This window comes from Canis lupus, chromosome 13 (genome assembly GCF_011100685.1).
Source record: "Canis lupus familiaris isolate Mischka breed German Shepherd chromosome 13, alternate assembly UU_Cfam_GSD_1.0, whole genome shotgun sequence".
NCBI classification, from domain to species: Eukaryota; Metazoa; Chordata; class Mammalia; order Carnivora; family Canidae; genus Canis; species Canis lupus.
Window position 1 is genome coordinate 54,650,491 of NC_049234.1, and position 20,895 is coordinate 54,671,385.

At 35.3% G+C, this 20,895-nt stretch overlaps 1 long non-coding RNA gene across 1 annotated transcript in view; it reads left to right on the forward strand.

Annotated features, from left to right (window-relative positions):
- Window positions 1–6,253: 6,253 nt before the first annotated feature.
- Window positions 6,254–20,895, forward strand: part of LOC119864943 — a 43,901-nt gene continuing 29,259 nt past the window's right edge. Inside the window, exon 1 of the long non-coding RNA XR_005368393.1 lies at window positions 6,254–6,311. This is a non-coding gene — a long non-coding RNA (uncharacterized LOC119864943). The remainder of the gene's footprint in view (window positions 6,312–20,895) is intronic.

A 20,895-nucleotide genomic window follows, 5' to 3' on the forward strand; every position in this document is an offset into this window, starting at 1 on the left:
AAGCAAAAAGAAATTCTGATGTGATGCAACTTTAAAACTTCTACTGCAACCTCAGCTCTTCCCTGGATCTTTAATCTGCAGGACTAGCCTATAGATTGAATTTACAGGCTGCAATAATCATGTGATCCAATTCTTTTTTTTTTTTTTTTTATGTGATCCAATTCTTTAAAAAGTCTCTCTCTCTCTCTCTCTCTCTGTATGTATATATATGCATACACACACAGATAAACAGAGACATGTTCTATTATAGTTGGTCCTTGAATAATACAGATTTGAAATGTACAGGTCTACTTATATACAGATTTTTTTTGGATAAATGCAGTACAGTACGGTAAATGTATTTCCTTTCTGTAAAAAAAGATTTTAGTTATTTATTTGAAGAAAGAGTGAGTGAGATAGAGCTCAAGTTTGGGGGGAGAGCTAGAGAGAGAGGGAGAAACAGAGTCCCTGCTGAGCAGAGAGCCTGATATGGGGTTCCATCCTAGGACTCTGGGATCATGACCTGAGCCAAAGGCAGATACTTAATTGACTGAGCCACTCAGGTGCCCCATATTTCCTTTTTCTTGTGATTTTCTTAACATTTTTTCTAGTTTATTATAAGAATATAGTATATAGCTATTTTATTTTAATATTTATTTTATATTATTTATTATTTTATTTTGTTTTATTTGTTATAAAACGTGTTAATCACCTATTTATATTATTGAAAAGGCTTCTGGTCAAAAGTAAGCTATTAGTAGTTAAGTTTTGGGGGAGCCAAAAGTTAAACATAGAATTTTTACTGTGTGGGACTCAGTTTCTCTAATCCCCACATTGTTCAAGGGTCCATTGTAGTTCTCTATCTCCGCAGAACCCTACTATAGATGTCTAATATTTCCACATATTTTCTCATTTTTCTAATAAAAGTGATGCGCTGATGGTATGAAATTCAGCACAATGAAATACAGTACATCTTAATTTTTATTAGTTTGGACAGTGGCCTTGAACTATTTTGATAGGTTTTATCTCATATTTTTCTATTGATGATAACTGTGACATAGTATGCTCTTAAGGTGGCCCTATGATTCCCACCTCTACTCTTCATTCTCTTGTGTAATATACTTTCTTTGAATATGGGTGGGGCCTATGACTTAAGTTCTAACCAATTAAGTAGAGAAAAGGTGTTAGGGTGTATGTGTAATGTGCATGCAGTTATGTTACCTAGATTGTAGTGCCTGCCTCCTGTTCTCTTTCTCTTCCTTGCTGACTATGAAGAAGGAAATGCCCATGTTGGGGAATCCCACATGACTAAGAACTGTGGGTGGTTTCTAGCAGATGAGAGCTGTCCCAGTCAACAGCCTGCAAATGAACTGAAAGCTCTCTGTCCTACAATTGTAAACAACTGAATGCTTCTAAAAGCCACGTGGAGGGGAAAACAGATTTTTATGTAGTTAATGCTCCAGATAACATCAGTTCTGGCTGACAATTTACAGCATGATAAATCTAAATCATGCCTAGACAAGAAAAACTGTGAGATAATAAATGTATTGCTTTAAGCTGTAGGTTAATGATAATACAGTTATACAACAATAAGTAACTAATAAAATAACTTGTTTATATCAACATTTATAAGAAAGATTAGGTAAGTTTGGAGTTATGACATATTACTTTGTTTTACATAATTCTAGTTATCTGTATTTCTCTATGTTCTCAGCTTACATTCTTGGAAGCCTTAAATCCTTAATGCCTTTGCTACCCTCTTTCTCTCTTATAACTCCCTCACCACCTGCCAATAATAAGGGAAGCAGAAGGAGAAGAAGAAGGAGAAAAAGAATTAAGAGAAGAAGAAGTAAGAGAAGGAGAGAGAAAGGGGAAGGAAGCAGCGGGGGGAGGATGGTGTTAAATGCTTAGCTTCCTACACAAGCCTCTGGTATATCACTAGTTGCTTTGTCTTGACCTTATTAGTTTCCCAATTTTTCCCAAATAGGCTGCAAGGAGATAAGAAGAGGTGTTTTAGTTGTCAGGAAAATGATAGATATTCAATACATTTAAATTAAATGGAAATATTTAATTAAAAATGTCACATGAAGAGTATTTGCTTACACTTGATGCAAAGGACTGTAAAATTTTACCCAGAGAAATGGAATTTTACCAAAAAAATATTTTGACATTTGTTCTCTTTTTTATTGCCATAGTAACAATGCATTTTCCAGTGTGTCCTTATAATATTCATCAGTTTTCCTCTTTGCGGTCTTTAAAAATAGGAAGAAAACACACTGTCCATCTGGAAAGAAAAGAAAATAATAAATACAGCATTAAATATGATTTAAAATAATATGTGTAATTATTTTTACTGGCAGTCACCATGCCTAAAAATAGGAAAAGATCTATTCTATGGTATAATAATGTTAGTCTGAAAACTCATGGGAAAATTCATGACCTCTCACATGTATCAACCACTCAACAGGATGGTTTTGAGGTTTTCTGACTCATTTTTATAAGAAATGTGCTAACTTAGATATTGAACTTCTTTTAGAATCTCACAAATCTCATGTTACCTGTAGATATTAAGTATCCTCTTATGATATCCTGCCTCACTAAATTTATCAAACCAATACAGCTGTTCTCTTTGGGGCGCTTCCAGCAAAAATTACATCAACTAATGTTTAATATGTTTGTTGAACCTAATTTGCTGCGTGTCTGATTTGCAAGACTACTTCTTATTTAGTAACATATAAAATAAAAAACAAGTGGATTTAGTTTATGTAAGAGATTTTTTTGGCAGTATATTTCACAAAGAGAAAAAAATGCAAGTGTTTACGAGGGTAGTAAAGGAAGGGAATGAACATTTGTTAAGTGTGTGTAAATATGTATATGGGTGTTCAAGCATGTATATATGTTTGTATATACATACATTTGCACCATACACATACATATATACATACAAAATAAGAAGCATATATATTAATAGCATGAGACTAATGAGTAATAATACACAGTAATTATCCATCTTACAAAGAGAACAAATCTTGTCCTATTTCAGTAAAGGCAAAAAAAGAAAATGGTGGTTATTACATGCTCATTTATATTCTAATGAAGAGTATCTCCTTTTAATAATTTTATCTCAGTTCATTGACTAATGAAGTTCAAGGAGAGAGGTATCTGTATATGTTAAAAAGTCCAAGATCATGGAGCCAGGAATAGTACATTTGACCTTGTGAAAGTTTCATAATTGCTTCATATATCATGTGTGAATGATGATGGTTGCTACCTTGTAGCATTATTTGTTATGAGAATCGACTGGAAAAGTGTTTATAAAATGATCAGAGAATGCTATGAGATTAAAGAACAAAGAGATTGAGTTATTTGAGAATAAATAATTATTTCTGATATTGCTCTGAATTTATTTAATGCCATTTTTTAAATATAGACAGAAAAGAGAGTTGCCTATATAATGTGATTTGAAATGTGCCAAATGTTTATACGTGCTTTACACAATGTTATTGCACAATTGCTGTGACAATATGTGAAATTTTCATACATATCTTTAATTTATTGGTTTCAAAGCATTCTAGGCCCTAATAAATTGATAATTCTGTACATTTGTGTCATGTCTTAAAATCTGCAAGATATTTCCACATATTAACTATCTGACTTGTGATTTAGATATTATAAATAATTATAACTATTATAAATAATTTATAAATAAATAATTTATAAATATTATAAGGATAATTATTTCACTGGTGCCTGACTGGTTCAGTTGGTAGAGTGTGTGACTCTTTATCTCAGGGTTGTGAGTTCAAGTGTCATGTTGGATGTGGAGCCTACTTAAAATTAAAAAAAAAAAAAAAAAGAAAAGAAAAGAAAATCATTTCAGTTGTAGGTCTGACCCACATCAGGCCCAAGAGATGAGCTCAATGCTTTTGACTCCACCGAGAGCTGACAGTGGTCTCTTCACAATGTCATGGCTGAGTGAAAATGGTATCTGGAAATGTTTCCTCCCATGAAGAATTTAAGGTAAATTAAATTAGCTCTTATTGGCAAAGATAAATCCCCAGGTAAATGGGCACAGGAAGATTATGATAGGAAATTTATTAAGAAAATTCCACATTATAAAGAACAAGGTCTATAGGGCAAGTGTAAATAGGAGAGTCCACTACTGAGAAGCACTGTGTTATCACCAGATATCCGGGAGACAGGAAGGGCCTAAATGAGAAGTAGTACTAACAGGGTCACTAAGAAACACTTAAGGATACTTCGTGATCTGGTTCTACTCCAAATTCATGTTCCTCTGTTCCTTGACTTGCATTTTACAATTTAATCCTTTATTCAACAGTTACACTATATCAGGTACTGTCCTAGATCCTGGAAATGAGAGTGTGAACAAAATAGATACAAAGTCCTGCTCCCATGAAGATTAAATTGTAGTTAGAAATATTAAAATGGGGATCCCTGGGTGGCGCAGCGGTTTGGCGCCTGCCTTTGGCCCAGGGCGCGATCCTGGAGACCCAGGATCGAATCCCACATCGGGCTCCCGGTGCATGGAGCCTGCTTCTTCCTCTGCCTGTGTCTCTGCCTCTCTCTCTCTCTCTGTGACTATCATAAATAAATAAAAATTAAAAAAAATTAAAAAAAAGAAATATTAAAATGCTTAATAATCTGTCATCATCCTTTTTTTATTCCACCTGCAACCTCTCTATCTGAAATGTTCTTGCCTTCCCTTCCCCAATCTTTAATATGCTGCTTAGTTTTCACATCTTTCAAGAAGCTTTTCTGAATTTTACAATCTGGACAATATCCCCATATTTGATGTGCCCTTACTATTACATAGTCCCACGAGTCCCACGTTGGGGACTTACACACACACACACACACACACACACATATATATATATGTGTGTATATATATATATATATTACACTTTATATATATGTTACGCTTATATATATGCTATACTTATATAGTTATATGTATGTAAGTATACATATGTATATATGTATAGAAGTATACATATATAACTATATACTTATATATGTTACACTTATATATATACACACACACTCACTGTTATCAGTTTTTTTTTTTTTTTTTTTTAACTAAAAGGCAGGGTCTGGTCTTCTTTTTGAAACCCAATGTCTTACACATCTGCACGAAATAGGTTTGTTCAGTGAAAGAATAACCTTCCTTTGCAAATATATCCAAAAGCTAACCTTGCTTTTTTGCTGTTTTGCTGATTGCATTTTGGTAAATGTTTAGCTAAATTTTCCAGGGTGGTGCTCTTCATTGATCAAATGATTAGGTATCTGCTAAATTTCGACATCAACTTGGAACCATGTAGACCTGTTTTTCCCTATCCTTAAAGATTCTTAAAGTAAATAACAAAATAGAAAACAATTCTAGTAATAGAAACCTAAGAACACGTAACGTTCACAGTGAATGTAACTGTTCTGTCTATACCTTTAAATTCCCTGGGTAGTAGTAATAAGGTGATGGTTTGTGAATTAAATACACCTTCCGCCTTCCCCTCCCCCGCCCCTACCCAGAGCTAATGACTGACATTCTTACTATCACTCTCAAAGATTTTGAGCAGCACATTAGCCCAAAGATAATAAAAAAAGAACAAATTCCAAACCCATTAGGGAGAAAAATTACCTATGGAGCTGGAGTTGATCTGATATATCCAGCAAAATTGGGGATAGCAACTTGAATAATGATCCGGAAGACTGACAGAGTGATGGATAGACTTCTGTAAACCCATGGGGCTCGTAGAGGATTTCTTCGCTCTCTGTCTGCAGTAGCAGCAACTGGCATGGTTTCTTTATTCTGTGGCTGAAGTGTATTAGAATATATGATGAATTAGCATGGACTTTTCTTCCTTTTCTCACTGTCAGGTTTATAAAAGAAAAAAAATTACACTCAAAGACATATACATTAATGTTGTATTTAATAATTATCCCTACCCCCTGATTTACTTGTTATATATAACCCCTCATTAGGTTAGCCAGTTTCATTTTGTTCTGCTAAATGAGCAGACACTTAAATCGCTGCCCATACTCTTAGCCTACCCTTCACCTTTCCCTTCAGAATTCTTGCTTAAAGATCAATAGTCCCCCTTCCTCTTACTAACAACCTTAGTGCTTCAGAAGTCATGTGTACAGTGGGTAGGTGAGCATGCTTGGACTGACTTTGCTGCTCTGTGACTTAACAGTTGAGGGGCCTTAGCCAAGTCACTTACCCTTCCTGTGGTTTTCTCACTTGTGAATTAAATAACTCATAGTAATGTGATGAAGTTTGAATGATCCTGCCTGCAAACAAATCATCCAAAACTGTAAGCGCTCAGAAATGTTAATTTCCTCCCGGTCCATGAGTATAGCCCTTTTTGTTGACTGTGTTTTTATACTATTTATTTGTTTTAACAAGCAGAGAGGAAACAAAGCATATATTTTAACCCTAATGTTACTCATGAAGAAATGTAGTTACCACCTTGAGGTTCACTAAGCTAGGAAGACCTTGAGACAATAATCTTTATAACCTGAGTAATCCGGTTCCTACAATTCATAGAATTTTAGGGTAATAAAAAGGAATAGATGGAGAAAAAAAACTAATACATTTTGGTGCCCACTATATGCCAGGTTATGTGCCAAGTCCTTAATTATTTTCTAGCAATCTTGAAGGTACTTATTCTAAGAGTAAGTTTAGACTCACAAAGGTTGATTCATTTGCCATTGCTCATCCAGCCAGTTTGTGGTGAATTTTAGATTAAAAACCAGGCAATAGTGATCCTAAAATCTGTACTTTTTCTATCTTATCATGCTGCCTTCCATATTGAGAAGAATCTTAGGGATAATTTATGCTAACTTTCTCTTTTCAGATGAATTTGCTCTTTGTAATCAACTTGTTCAAGACAAGCCAAAGCTTGTCTTCTCAAACTTTATCTTCTAGGTGTTCATAAGATTTTTTTTAAAAAAACCTTTCTTTGACCTATTGCTTTAAAAAAAAAATGTTATTTATTTATTCATGAGAGACACACACACACAGAAAGAGAGAGAGAGAGAGGCAGAGACAGAGGCAGAAGGAGAAGCAGGCTCCATGCAGGGAGCCCGACACCGGACTCAATCCCGGGTCTCCACGACCAGGCCCTGGGCCAAAGGCGGCGCTAAACGGCTGAGCCACCCGGGCTGCCCGACCTATTGCATTTTTATAACTATATTTACATAGTTCAACAGTTTTTCTTTGTCCCTGAATCTTTCCTTATTGAGACTATATGTCTTCAGATTTTATATTAAGAAGAAAACACTGAATTTTAGCCCTCATCTGGCCTCCAGTGTGGTATTTGTTAACAATTAAATCAGTGTCTGTCTCTTTATTCTGCTTGCTTCTGTGGTAAAGAATGCTAGTGGATGATTTTAAAACACTCTGCTAAGTATTAAATGGCAAAAGTGGTCATAACTGCATATATCTAATAAGACCCTTAACAGAACCACTTAAGACTACTTGAAGTATATATACAAAGAAATAGGATTATTTAAAAAAAAATATATATATATATAATTCATCCTTTTTATCAGAGAGCCCATATTTCTCAGAGTGTATATGTTTGTATTTTCCCCTGAAAAGTACACCCCTTCCCCCCCTTTTAAAAATTTTCCCAAAGTATCCACCTTTGTAGATCATCTACTGTTTGGGCTGACTGCCTTAGGAATCCTCTAGTTCTTCAAAATAATAACCAAGTAGTTTTAATATGCCCCTTTTCTCAGATTTGTGAAATATAGCTGTCATAATGGCTGACTTTTAACACAGATGACATCATTTTAACATCATAATAGAGATGCCAAAAATTTCATTATTTTTTAAGAGGTGCCAAATGAATAAAACCGAACACAATAATAAGCTTACAAAAGGTTTTAGGATGTCTTGAAATGACATTTTTAGCAACCTCTTTATGATAGTACCTTGTAGAAATATATCTAGCCATGAATAGAAAAAACAAGTTTACTTAGGAATGGTCTGCCATTTAGGTTGGAAGCTACCAACATTAATTCTTTATATGTAGTAACCCAAGACTCTCTGTGCTATCCCTGCTGTAAAGACACCTCTTACTGCATTCTTACTCCTTTCTCCTAATCAGTCTTAAGGTATCTGATTGACCTTTCCTACAAATGACACTAGTTAAAGTAAGATATCTCACTTAATATAACTTTTGAATTTAATGATATAAGTTAAAATGCTGAGAACTCAATAAATGCTATTCTTTTCTCTGCTTTCTATAAATTTTAGTGAAATGAATTTTGTGGTAATGTGTATCAATTCCCTGCTCCAGCACAGAGTGAAGGCAGGAAGTCAGGACTGTGATTGTTTTTCTAGCTTGGCTATTCCTCAAAGTATGAGTTCAATACATGCCAACTGAATTAATTCACATATAGTTATACCACTTTATTTATACATACATGGTTATATAAAGATTCAGATATGTTTATATGTTAATGGTACTGAAAGTACTTATATATACTCCCTTCAACACACATGTAAGCTTATTCTAAGAAATAATAAATTATGAATTAATATGATAATCACTTTTATCTTCAATTATGATATTTTATTCATTTATTTGAACAAAGGTCTATGTCAAAATTTTACATTTATGTGACTGCTTTCAGGTTTCAAATTTCACAAATATTTTTTCCCACTTGATCCTTATATCTACAGAATAGAAAAGTAGATATCAGTATTCTTTTTTTAAAAGATTTATTTATCGATTTTAGATAAAGAAAGAAAGAGTGTATATGCATACAGGGAGAGGGACAGAGGGAGAGAATCCCAAGATGACTCCTCATAGGCATGGAAACCTATGGAGGGTGAAGCCATGACATGAGCCAAAATCAAAGTCGGTTGCTCAACTGAGTGAGCCAGCCACCCAGGCATCTCTAGATATTAATATTCTTATTTTAGAAAAGGAGAAGAAGATAGAAGTGAATTTGAACAAATCAGTTTATAGATGCTAAAATAGTGAATAGTTATTTTTATGACAAAGTTAATTTGCCAGATACTTATGTTTAGAAAATTCATCAAAATATTTTTATATGTAAACACAGATGCTTATTCACCATAATGTTGGGTATCTGTCAGAGGGGTGAATTTTGGTTCTTTCCAGATGGCTCTTCTCTAAATGGGGGTGCAATATCATTATTGTTATATTCAGCAATAATTTTCTTTTCTTGTAGTATCAGTCTTCTTCCTTCAGATTATTTGTGCTGGCAAGATAACACAGCATCCTTCTTGAGTAAGGCTGCAGTCATTGCATATTCTATGGAGAAGATGTAAGCTGTAGACAAATGAAAACTGCTGCTGTATTTTATCTGGCTTCTTAGAGATAAGCACTCTAAGGTCAAGATAAGTTTTTATGCTCCTGTGCTCTTTATTAATTGCTTTAAATTATATGATAAGAGTTCAAAACACAGGGGTTCCTTCTAATTTATTTCCTAATTATTATGTATGTATATCTGTGTCTATTTGTGTATGTGTATACACATACACTGTCTCAGATGGAAAAGGGGAAAAAGTAATATATAATGAAATTTAAAGACAAGAAATGTTAAAGGAGACACGATACTTTGACAGTCAAAACAACATTTATTAAAGTATGGTATGTGGCCATGTTGGAGGGAGTTTGTCAGTTTGAAGAGGAAAAATCTAAAATCCATAAAACTATTTTGTTCATGACTTTAAGCAAATCTGAAATGTAGGATTAATTTTTATTTGCATAGAAATCCCATTATTCATACAATTAATGGTAAGTATGTTCTCTGTAGTTATACATGTCCTTTTAAGGACCATATTGGCTTGTCTACAAATATCTAGCTAATAAGATACAGTTTGTCTCACCTAATATATTTTTATGCCATTTTCATGCTACGTTAACATTATTAAATTTGTAATTTTGTTTTTTATGCTTGTGCTGCATTATATCTTCAGTTCTCAAAAATGGACCCATGACTAAAATGTGGTTTACTGAAGCATAAAAAAGTGATGAAAAGAGTAACATAAATAGTACAACCCAAAATAACATCATAAACAAAGAGTGAAGTGGTCTCTAGTGGTGAATATGGAATACAAATCTCTATATGCTGGGACACATAAATCTTCAAGTGTCACTATTTCATATATGTGACAGGAAAAGAAAAGTGCAAATAGGAAGTACATTTATGAATATCTTAAAAATTGAATTATATTTGACTGGAGATTAATTTAGCACGATTCCCCAGTTCATTTTCCATTATGAAGACTTGTCAAACAGGGGCATAAATGTCTGGCAAGACATTTCTTGAAGGATTAATTGATGTGTTCCCTCTGCTTCCTTGTGAAGTTTCCAGCTTGTACCCTGAGAAATATTCCACTCTTTTGGACCATATGACTTAGGGAAATCACCCATTTAAAAATAAAATAAAATAAAATAAAAAAAAGGCTAAGATCATATAGGAAGGGAAGAAAAGAGAAAGGAAGGAGGAAAGGAAATAAAGAGGGGAGGTAAGAGAAAGAAAGGAGAGGGCAGAGAACAGAGGAAGGACTTAAAAGCCCCCAATCTTATCTGAATCATATGCAGAAAATACCTTTATTTTTAGGTACCCGAATTGCATGGAGTATGGCTGTGTTGCTATAATTTTTCTTTACAATGGAGAGGGCCAACAACAGATAACCTGCAGCCCTTTGATTTGAACATCCAGTTGCAATGAAGCTGTCCTATAATCTAAAGACTCTGCCTTCATTTTGCCCACTCCAACATGTCTCCTTATCTGTGACTGATCCCCCATACTATTGCCTGGAGCACATTCTACACTCCTCCAAGAGGGGAAATTAGACACCAGCTCTCTGGTAGTGTGGCAGTTGTGATAGTGTTCCTACTATTGCAGAGGTGAGGGTTGAGGGGCCTGGAAAGAATACATTGGAAATTGCCGCTTGACCTGTAGGATCTATTTTCATTCAATAAAATTGATTAATTTTGTTGCTAGAACTATACAAGAGACCAAAAGTTGGGGAAACATTTATAGTTGCACTCTTTGTAGCAAAAGCAACTTAGGGGCAGCCTGGGTGGCTCAGCAGTTTAGCGCCACCTTCAGCCCAGGGTGTGATCCTGGAGACCTGGGATTGAGTCCCACGTTGGGCTCCCTGCATGGAGACTGCTTCTTCCTCTGCCTGCTTCTCCTTCTGCCTGTGTCTCTGCCTCTCTCTCTTTCTCTGTGTCTCTCATGCATGAATAAATAAAATCTTAAAAAAAAAAAGACTTAGAAAACTGTAGTTGATGGCAATATTAATGACAAGTTTTATACTCAAAGAGAGAGCAGAAGCAGCTGGGATTGAAAATCTTTATCAAATTACACTTTAGGATCATGCCTAATATTAACCATGTATTAATGGAAGAAGAATAATTATTACGTGGTAGGTGACTGCATATATTTTGCTAAACAATGGAATGAAAACTACTGGGCAGACTATGAATAAATTCTTGGCTTATGCACTGTACAGATATGAGGGAATTATACTTGATGGCTTTTTATTATATTTATCAGTAAGGAATTCATGCTATAGGATGAGATTTTTCATTTGGTGATCACTTATTTTGTGACCTTGGTATTTGTGGCTGTGACCTTGCAAGAGGGTTGGGAGGAAGAAGGGGAGGATTTTGTGAACCATTCTAGGTGTACATTAGTAATAATGTACATATGATTTCAATCAAAGTGAATATTTTATGAATCCTGGCATGCTTTGTGTATCTAAAAGTAGCAAAAATAATAAGAATGAAACAAGATAAAAACCTCTGGAAAATAATAATGAAATAGAGAAAAGTAAGTTACCTGATAGAAAGTTCAAAGTAATGGTCAAAAAGATGCTCACCAAACTGGAGAAGAAAAGGTATAAACAGAGTGAGAACTTCAACAAAGAGATGGAAATATAAGAAAGTACCAAATAAAAGTCGCAGAATTGAACTACAATTATTGAACTCAAAAATAGACTGAAGGGATTTAACACCTGACCAGATGAAGCAGAAGAAAAATTCAGTCGACTTGAAAACGAGGCAGTGGAACTCAGTCAGAAGAGCAGAAAGAAAAGAAGAATTTAAAAAGTGAAGATGGTTAAGGGACTTATAAGACATCAAAAGGACTAACATTGGCATTATAAGGTTCATGTCATGAGAAAGGGGTAAATGACTTCATTGAAGAAATAATCAATGAAAACTTCCTTAACCTAGGGAAGGAAATAGATATGTAGATCCAGGAAGTCCAGAGAGTTCCAACTAAAATGACATTATAATTAAAGGACACCAAAAGTCATTAATATTAAAAAGTCAAAAGTTAAGACAAGGAAAGAATCTTATAAGCAACAAGGGAATAACTGGAACAAAGGAATAAGAATAAGAATAGGACTATCATAGATTTTTTAGCAGAAGTTTTGAGGGCCAGAAAGGAGTGTCATGATATACTAAAGTGCTGAAAGGGAAAAAACCCTCCAACCAAGAATATTCTCTCTGTCCAAGTTATCATTCAGAATTGAAGGAGAGATGAAGAGTTTTCAGGACAAACAAGGGGTTTGTCCCCTTAAAGGGGTTCATCACCATTCAAATTGGAAACAAAGAGGTAAAACTGTCACTATTTGCAGATGGCATGTAATACACTTAGAAAATCTGAAGGACTCCATTGAAAAACTATTATAACTAGTAAATAAATTTAATCAAATTTCAGGATAGGTAATCAAGATGCAAAAATCTGTTGCATTTCTCTACACTAATAATGAACTATCAGAAAGAGAAATTAAAAAAAAAATACTATCCATTTACAATTGCATCAAAAAGAACAAAATACCCAGTGATACATCACCAAAGAAATAAAAGGCATGGACACTGAAAACTATAAGACATTAATGAGGAAAGTGAAGAAGACAGAAATAAAAAGGAAGGTTTTCTGTGTGCACAGATTGAAAGGCCTATAAGACTTGCTTGCAATGTATTTGTTCATGGAATACGGACAGAGAAGTACTAAATTCAGAAGAAGAGCTTAGAATTCTTTAGAGTAATTTTATGGTAGTTTGACAACAATACTGCATGTAAGCCTCGTAACAGTGGACTCACTTCACAGAGCAGGTTAAGACCAGTTTTGATGATGGTCATCTTGTGATGTGAGTTGATGTAGAGTGAGATGCTTATATTTTGTAGGATTACAGTCCAACATGTTGCTTGCTTTGCTGAAATTTTTTGTAAGGAATCTTGGATATAGTTTTTAAAAATTCTGTTAAGGCCAGGAAGCCAAACCAAAGACTCTCCATCATGTTTCACCTGCAGTACCTATAGGTTTGGGTGAATTTCCCTCTTCTGAAGCCTCTTAAATATTCTAAGTTTTCCTTGCCTGCAAAGAAAGTCTCTTTCTTACTCAGTAAGACTTACTTAATAAGTCTGGGAATTCTGCATCCTGGTTACCTTATCAGTTTTCCTAATAGATGTTATGAGCATTGGTTCCATAAAGGTAACTTTAACTCCTTAACTCAAAGTGTTTGGTCATATCTGATTAAAAAGCATCATCCTCCAATATGACATTTCAGTCAAAGCCTTAGTTTATTACCAATGTTTCCAATTATGTCCTGTTAACAAAGGAAAACAGATTCTTACCAAACCTAAGCAAAAATTATGTTGCCACGAAATAAGAATACTTAATGAATAAAAGTTTCCAAAATATAGAAAGATGGAAGTAGAGAGAGTAGGATAAATGTTTCATATCTGGGATGCCTGGGTGGCTCAGAGGTTGAATGTCTGCCTTTGGCTCAGGGTGTGATCCCCGTCTGGAGATTGAGTCTTGCATCGAGCTCCCTGTGAAGAGCCTGCTTCTCTCTCTGCCTATGTCTCTGCCTCTCTCTGTGTGTCTCTCATGAATAAATAAATAAAATCTTTAAAAAGTGTTTCATATCTACTTATACAAGTATAAATTTTTAGGAATTATAGGGAGCATAAGAGCAAACAGAAAGGGTTTCTTTGTATCTAGAACTTAGGGTATTAAATTATCAGCAGTATTCCAAGCAAAACCTATAATTACCCTTAATCAGTTCATTCAATTCTAAGTAATTAATTTTTTTTCTGATTGACTTGGGGTTAATAGTCTCATGAACCCATCTGCTTCTACACTAGGGTTTTGGAAGTCCTGGCCCAGTCTAATAGTATAGTCTCAAAGTTATTTGGGCAATGCCATCTGAAACCTATGTCAAGAGTACCTGGCATTGTCATTTTGTAAGGTCTGTGAAATAATCTTCTTTTTTTTTTTAAGGAAAATCATTCTGATTTGTAGTTGATTTGCAAGTGCTTTCAGGAGGCACAAGAGTAAGACAAAAACTGTGTCTAGAGTATGCACACAATTTAACTATAACTTATTTACTCTTGATAATTTTCAAAAGTGAAAGATCTGATGAAAGCTCATTTAAAAATAATGCAACTGACAAGGAAATTTGTTTTGTGGCATGCAAAACAAAGTTGATTGAAAATCAAAGTGGGAAAATATTTTCAAAATATACATAAAATGTAACATGATTGAATCTTAGCACAAAAGTAAGAAAACTTTATTCTTTTAAGTAATAAAGGCCATGGAAAAGTCAGAAGAAAACACAAGAAACAATTCTAATATGACAGAACTTTTGGCTTCTCGGCAGGTTATTCAGAAGGTAAAGATACACCTCTTATAACCTCTTATTAAGAGCACACCAATAATTCAAGAAATTTTGTCATTTTAACAGAGAAAACCAGATTCTAGTTTTGTATCAATAGACAGTTGACCTTGAAAAATGTGGAGGTTAGGGGGCGCTGACCCCCAATGCAGTTGAAAATCCCTGTATAACTTTTGACTCCCTCCAAATTTAACTACTGATAGCCAACTCTTGACCAGATAACATATTTTTTATGTTTTATGTACTATGTGCTGTATTCTTACAATAAAATGAGCTAGAGAAAAGAAAATGTTATTATAAGAAAATCATATGGAAGAGAAAATACATTTATGGCACTCTACTGTATTATTGAAAAAAATTTACATATAAGTGGATCCCTGCAGTTCAAACTCATGTTGTTCAAGGGTCAGCTATAACACTTTATACAAAAGCCCCTTACAGAAATCTCTTAAAAATAAACCCATCAGAGCTTTGATGGCTTTGAGCAGGATGAATAACTTGTTTTTCTGTGGAACTGTACAATTTTGTATACTCATTCAAGTTTTGTCCTCCACTTTCCCCTTTATTATATGGAACAACTAATTATTTTACATTGGAACAAAACAACTCCCTCTTCCTTTAGTGAAAACACGTCCTGAACACCTTATATGGAAAACTATCTTTTTCTGCCACTATTTCTCCTAGTAGAACCTCATTAACATATAGTGATTTTAAGTTTTAAATACATTAACTTCTATTTCACAGTAAAATGTAATTGTAAATGTAATTGTGAATATCTTAGGCCAGGGTTTTGCTGTAAAGCTTAGGAATATTTATCTTTTCAGTTTTATAACCATATATGTCCTTGTGATATAATTTGTCAATGTGGCCAAAGATAACTATATTTATTAACAGACCCAAATGCATACAGTTTTAAGATGAGGCTTAGTAACTTATATTTCAGTATTTTATCTTAGAAGTAATTTAGGTATTTAAATAATAGTCATTAGTTAACCAAATTTAGCATACACCCAAGATTTTTTTTTAAGGATTTTATTTATTTATTCATGAGAGACACAAAGAGGGAGAGAGGCAGAGACATAGGCAGAGAGAGAAGCAGGCTCCATGCAGGGAGCCTGATGCGGGACTCAATCCTGGGACTCCAGGATCATGCCCTGGACCAAAGGCAGGCGCTAAACCGCTGAGCCACCGAGGGATCCCCATACACCTAAGATTTTAAGTTACCAAAAGATCTTTGAGATTATGCCTTCACACTGACATACCAAAAAGCATTATTGTTTTATTGAAATGAAGTTTGTTAGAATGATTCAATTTGATTAATCATAAATTTAAATTTTCATAATCTTAAACATCTGGCAGATAGATATAATGCAAGTTTATTTAGTTAGTAACATATAAGTTTAGGAAGAATATATCCAAATAGAAAAAAATATATTGAATAAGTCTCAATCTCTGGGTATTTTAAGATTCCATTTATATAAGCACTTATTTATCTCTAATAAATAGAATGAGTTATTAGAATGAGCTCTTTTAAGGCATTTTATAACAACTTGTTAATCATCTAGAGGTAGGGAAATATTACACATACATAATGTAAACACATGCAGGCAAACAAAATGCTCTTTGTGGCTTTTTTTTTTTTTTTAAGATTTTATTTATTTATTTCTGAGAGACACACAGAGAGGGAACCTGGCGGGACTCGATCCACATGGGTCTCCATAGTGGCCTCGCTCCTGTGACTCTTGACAGAGGCATCCTGGCCTGCTGAATCTAATGTAGTGAATCACTGTCTGAAATCAAAGAGAATCAGCCTTGCCCTCTGGGTCTCTGCTGGGAGTGGCAGCCTTGATGACCTCATTTTCCCCTTTTTTTGAAGATTGTTACATGTATATTCACAACTGGATAAATTTATGGTCCTGTCTTGTAGAATCCCAGATATCTGACAGCCTTCATTCATTCTGTTCTGTTTTCTCTGTCCCCTTTAGTTCCAGCTGGCATGGTTTCTGCTTATGTGATCCCCTTTCTATCCCTGGTTTCTGTTGAGATGGCTGAAGCCAATTAAATCTGTGAATTGCATCCATAGTTTCTTTATCAAATGGTTTTACAGCCACAATCTCAGTGTTCACTTCAGAACACGTTTCCTTGTTTATTGTAATATGGATAGGATGAGGATTTTCCAAATCTTCTAGTTCTGGTTCCTTTTTGCTTAACAGTTACTCCAAATTATGTCTCCTCTCGTAATTTATGTGAGTGGGTGGGTGGGGGGGAACCAAACTTCTCCTTCAATACTTTGGTTAGAAATTTCCTCAGCCAAATATCCAAGTTCTACCTTCCACAAAACACTAGAACACAGCCAAGTTCTTTGCCACTTCATAACAAGGATCACCTTTCCTCCAGTTTCCAATAACTTGTTCCTCATTTCCACAGGAAACCTCACAAAAATTATCATTAATGCCCATGTTTCTATCAGCAGTCCCTTCAGGATGATCTGGGCTATTTCAAGGATGCATCTCAAAACTCTTCTGACCTTTGTGCATCACTCAGTTTGAAACTACTTCCACACGTTTAGGCATTCATTACAGTGGTGTCCTCCTTCACAGTATCAACATTTGTGTATTAGTCTGTTGGGGCTGGCATAACAAAACACCACAGACTGATTGGCTTAAATAACAGAAATTTATTTTCTCATAGTTCTGGATGCTAGAAGTTTAAAATCTAGGTGCCAGCATGATCAGGTTCTGGTAAAAGCTCTCTTTCTGGCTTACAAATTGTTGTCTCTCATATGGCTTTTCTTCTGTGTGTACAGGAAGTTGTGGTGGGGAGAGGGAGAAAGAATGAGAGAGGGAGGTCATCTTTCTTAAAAGCCCTATGAAAACTCCACTCTTATGATTTCACTTAACCATAATTACCTCTCTAAAGACCCTATCACCAAATATAGTCACATTGAGATCAGAGCTTTAATATATGAATCGGGATGGGTGGGGGGCATGATTCTGTTTGCAGCACATACATACATATATATGCATGCATTTACAGACAGACCCAAATACAGAGATTTTTAGGTTCAATTCCAAAATTTAGCTAGAGTCAGACATAAACACAGAAATACAAAACTCACTGGTTTATAGGAAAGGCCTGGCTCTCATCTTTGCTTCATTTGTATATCATTATCATAACTGTGCTTTGGGCTGATAGGACAATTTGAGGTTACCTGCTCAATATGAAATTTGAAGAATACTCACAAATGATTGTGGGGGAGACTTTCAATTTTTTGAGTAATCTTTGCACCCAGCATGAGGCTCTAACTCACAACCCAGAGATCCACAACTGTATGTTCTACTGACTGAACCAGCCAGGCACTCCCTTTTAATTGTTTTTTTTAATCTGGGGAGCAATCTTATTTAGTCTGTGGGTTAAATTTTGGACAAGGGACTGAATAGAGAGCAAGTGACTATCTAGGTGAATGAGTGATGCAAAACCGGCTTGCTTCTAATTAGCTTTTTTACTATCAAGCGATTGCTTCTGAGGCCCCTAAGCCCAGTGGGGCACCTAAAGCTGGAGTGTGGAGTGACTGCAGGGAGATGAGGGGCCAGAGTCTGGCAGAGATGGATAGAGGGGTTGAGAAACTGGAGATATTGGGGAGTGGGGGCAGATAAAGATTCATAGGAGCTGAAGGCAGCAAAAAGAAAAAAAAGAGAGAGAGAGAAGGGATGGGTGATGGGTGGGAAGTTATCAATGGTCCAGTTTGGGGCAGCTCCAAATTTCCCAAACATCTAGAACATTGAAGTTTTAAATTGTTCTGTGGTGATATTTAACTTTTCTCAAGGTACTGAATTAGTGTCTGTTATGGATTAAATGTTTGTGCATTTCCAAAATTCAGGCATTGAAGCTCTAATCCCCCAGTGCAATGGTATTCTAAGATGGGGCTTTAGAAGGGAATAAAGGTTAGAAGAGGTCTCAAGGGTAGGGCTCTCCTGTGAGATTAGTGCCTTTCTAAGAAGAGATACCAGAAAGCTTTTCTCTCTGAGAAAAGCCATGTGAATACATAACAAGAAAGCCACCATCTGCAAAGCAAGGTCACTAAGACCCAGCCATGCTGATACCATGATTTCAGACTTGCAGCTTCCAGAACTGTGAGAAAGTAAATTTCTGTTGTTTAAGTTCCCCAATCTATGGTACTTTGTTATGGCATCCAGAACAAATTAAGACAATGACATATGGGAAAACATAATCAATGGGAGAAGAGGAAGCAGGGAGACTAATGAGTGAAAGTTACCCATAGGAATAGATAATATTAAATCAGAAATAAAACCTTAAGTGATCTGGGAAAGAGGTCCACCTGATGAATTCCTTCAGATAATCCTCAAAGTACCAAGGAAATTCTTCCATGCATTACCCAGGTGAGGAGCTAAGGAAATTCCCTCATATAATCTTTGGCTTGAGGAGCCACAGAAAGACAGAAAAGGCCTCACAGAAGGCGAAAAAAAATTTTTATGCATGAAAGAATCAAAGTAACTCCTTATCATGTTACAATAGACAAATATCTAGAACAATGTATGGGGAGTTGAGACTCCCCACTGTGGTGAGTTGCCCAGCTGACAAAAGGACACAAAAGACCAGAGAAGTTGGAACGAATTGAGGTGAAGACAGCAGAGTCTCAGGGTGGGCAGCACTCCATCTGGGTCTCAGAACACCAAAACTCTCAAATAAAAACAAATCAAGACCTAGATCAGGAGATATTTTATTTGAAAAGACTACTGCAATAGGGAGAAGTAGATAGACTTCTACATAAGAGAGTGCTGTCTAACCACAAGATCTACAAGTGTCTCAAACGTCAGGCAAAAAGGAATTTTTTTGGAGGGAATATGGGTGGGTTGAGCAGGTGGTGTGATCAGACATTTCATCAAGGAACTTATTTTCCTATGGTCAGCTGATTCCTGGGAGGGTCTTCTGTGGAGGTTCTTTCACATTTTGATGATGGTCCAGTCTAAAAGTGGGTAAAATTTAGAGTCTCGGAAGTGGGAGAGAAACCTACCTAACACATGGTCATGTTGGCAGGTGTTCTGTCAGATTGGCCAAAGGATACAAGTAATTCAGCTAGTCACTTCTAAGACAAAGAACGAAAATTTGGAAGATCTGTGTCTTGCCTTGTGATAGGTAAACATGAGGCATTCTTGAGTCTTATCTAAGTCCTATGATGAGAAAAGGTGGTTCTTTGCAGTAAGCCATTTCCCAGAACACAATTGGGTAGAGTGTGAGTATATACGTTGGGGAATCAGTTCTTAGCTGTTGCTGTTTCCAGGAGCACGCTGCCTGTGTAATGATCCACTTTGTCAGTTATAATCCAAATGATGGCAATGGAAGTAACTCTGAAAAAAATCCCAAAGACTTACTACTAATTTTACTTAGAAACATAATATCTTGTGTACCAAGTTTGATTTTATAACAATAATTGAAGACGAATTTTTAAAAAGGGTTTTTTATATTTATTTATTCATGAGAGACACAGAGACGTAGGCAGAGGGAGAGGGAGAAGCAGGTTCCCAGTGGGCAGCCTGATGTGGGACTCAGTCCCGGGATGCCAGGATCATGTCCTGAGCAGAAGGCAGATGCTCAACCACTGAGCCACCCAGGTGTCCCTTAAAGAGGAATGCTAAAACTAGTGCCATACTTACAGGATCATGATGTGACTGATGAAGCAATAAAACCATCAAAATCTTAGTAGAGATTATGAACAAATTATAAATAAATAACTTCAAAGCCACAAAAATTACTTGAAGGAAAGTGTATTGATGTTTCATAGTTTACCTTTGAACATGACTGCATGCATTCTAATAAAGTAAAAGTCAACACTAAAATATACAATTGTGATATTGACATATATGCTTAGAAATAAATACTGGGTGAATTTGTAGTATAGAAAGTAGTGAAAGTGCTGTTTTCCACTGATACCTTAATGACATATTCCAGAACAGGCTAATGATAAGAAGGACCATCTTAGAGAACAGGCTATCAAAGTATCTTTCATTGCAACTTGGCAAATGTCCAGATACAGCTAACATGACAATTTAAAATATTGAACACAGTAGTGATGGGAAGGAAGAATAAGTTTTTGCAGCTTAACTGCTGGAAGCACAACTAACTTTTAGAATATTTTATAAAAATGTAAAACATTACATTTTAAAAAAAATTAAGTTTCTATAGGAGTGTGTTCT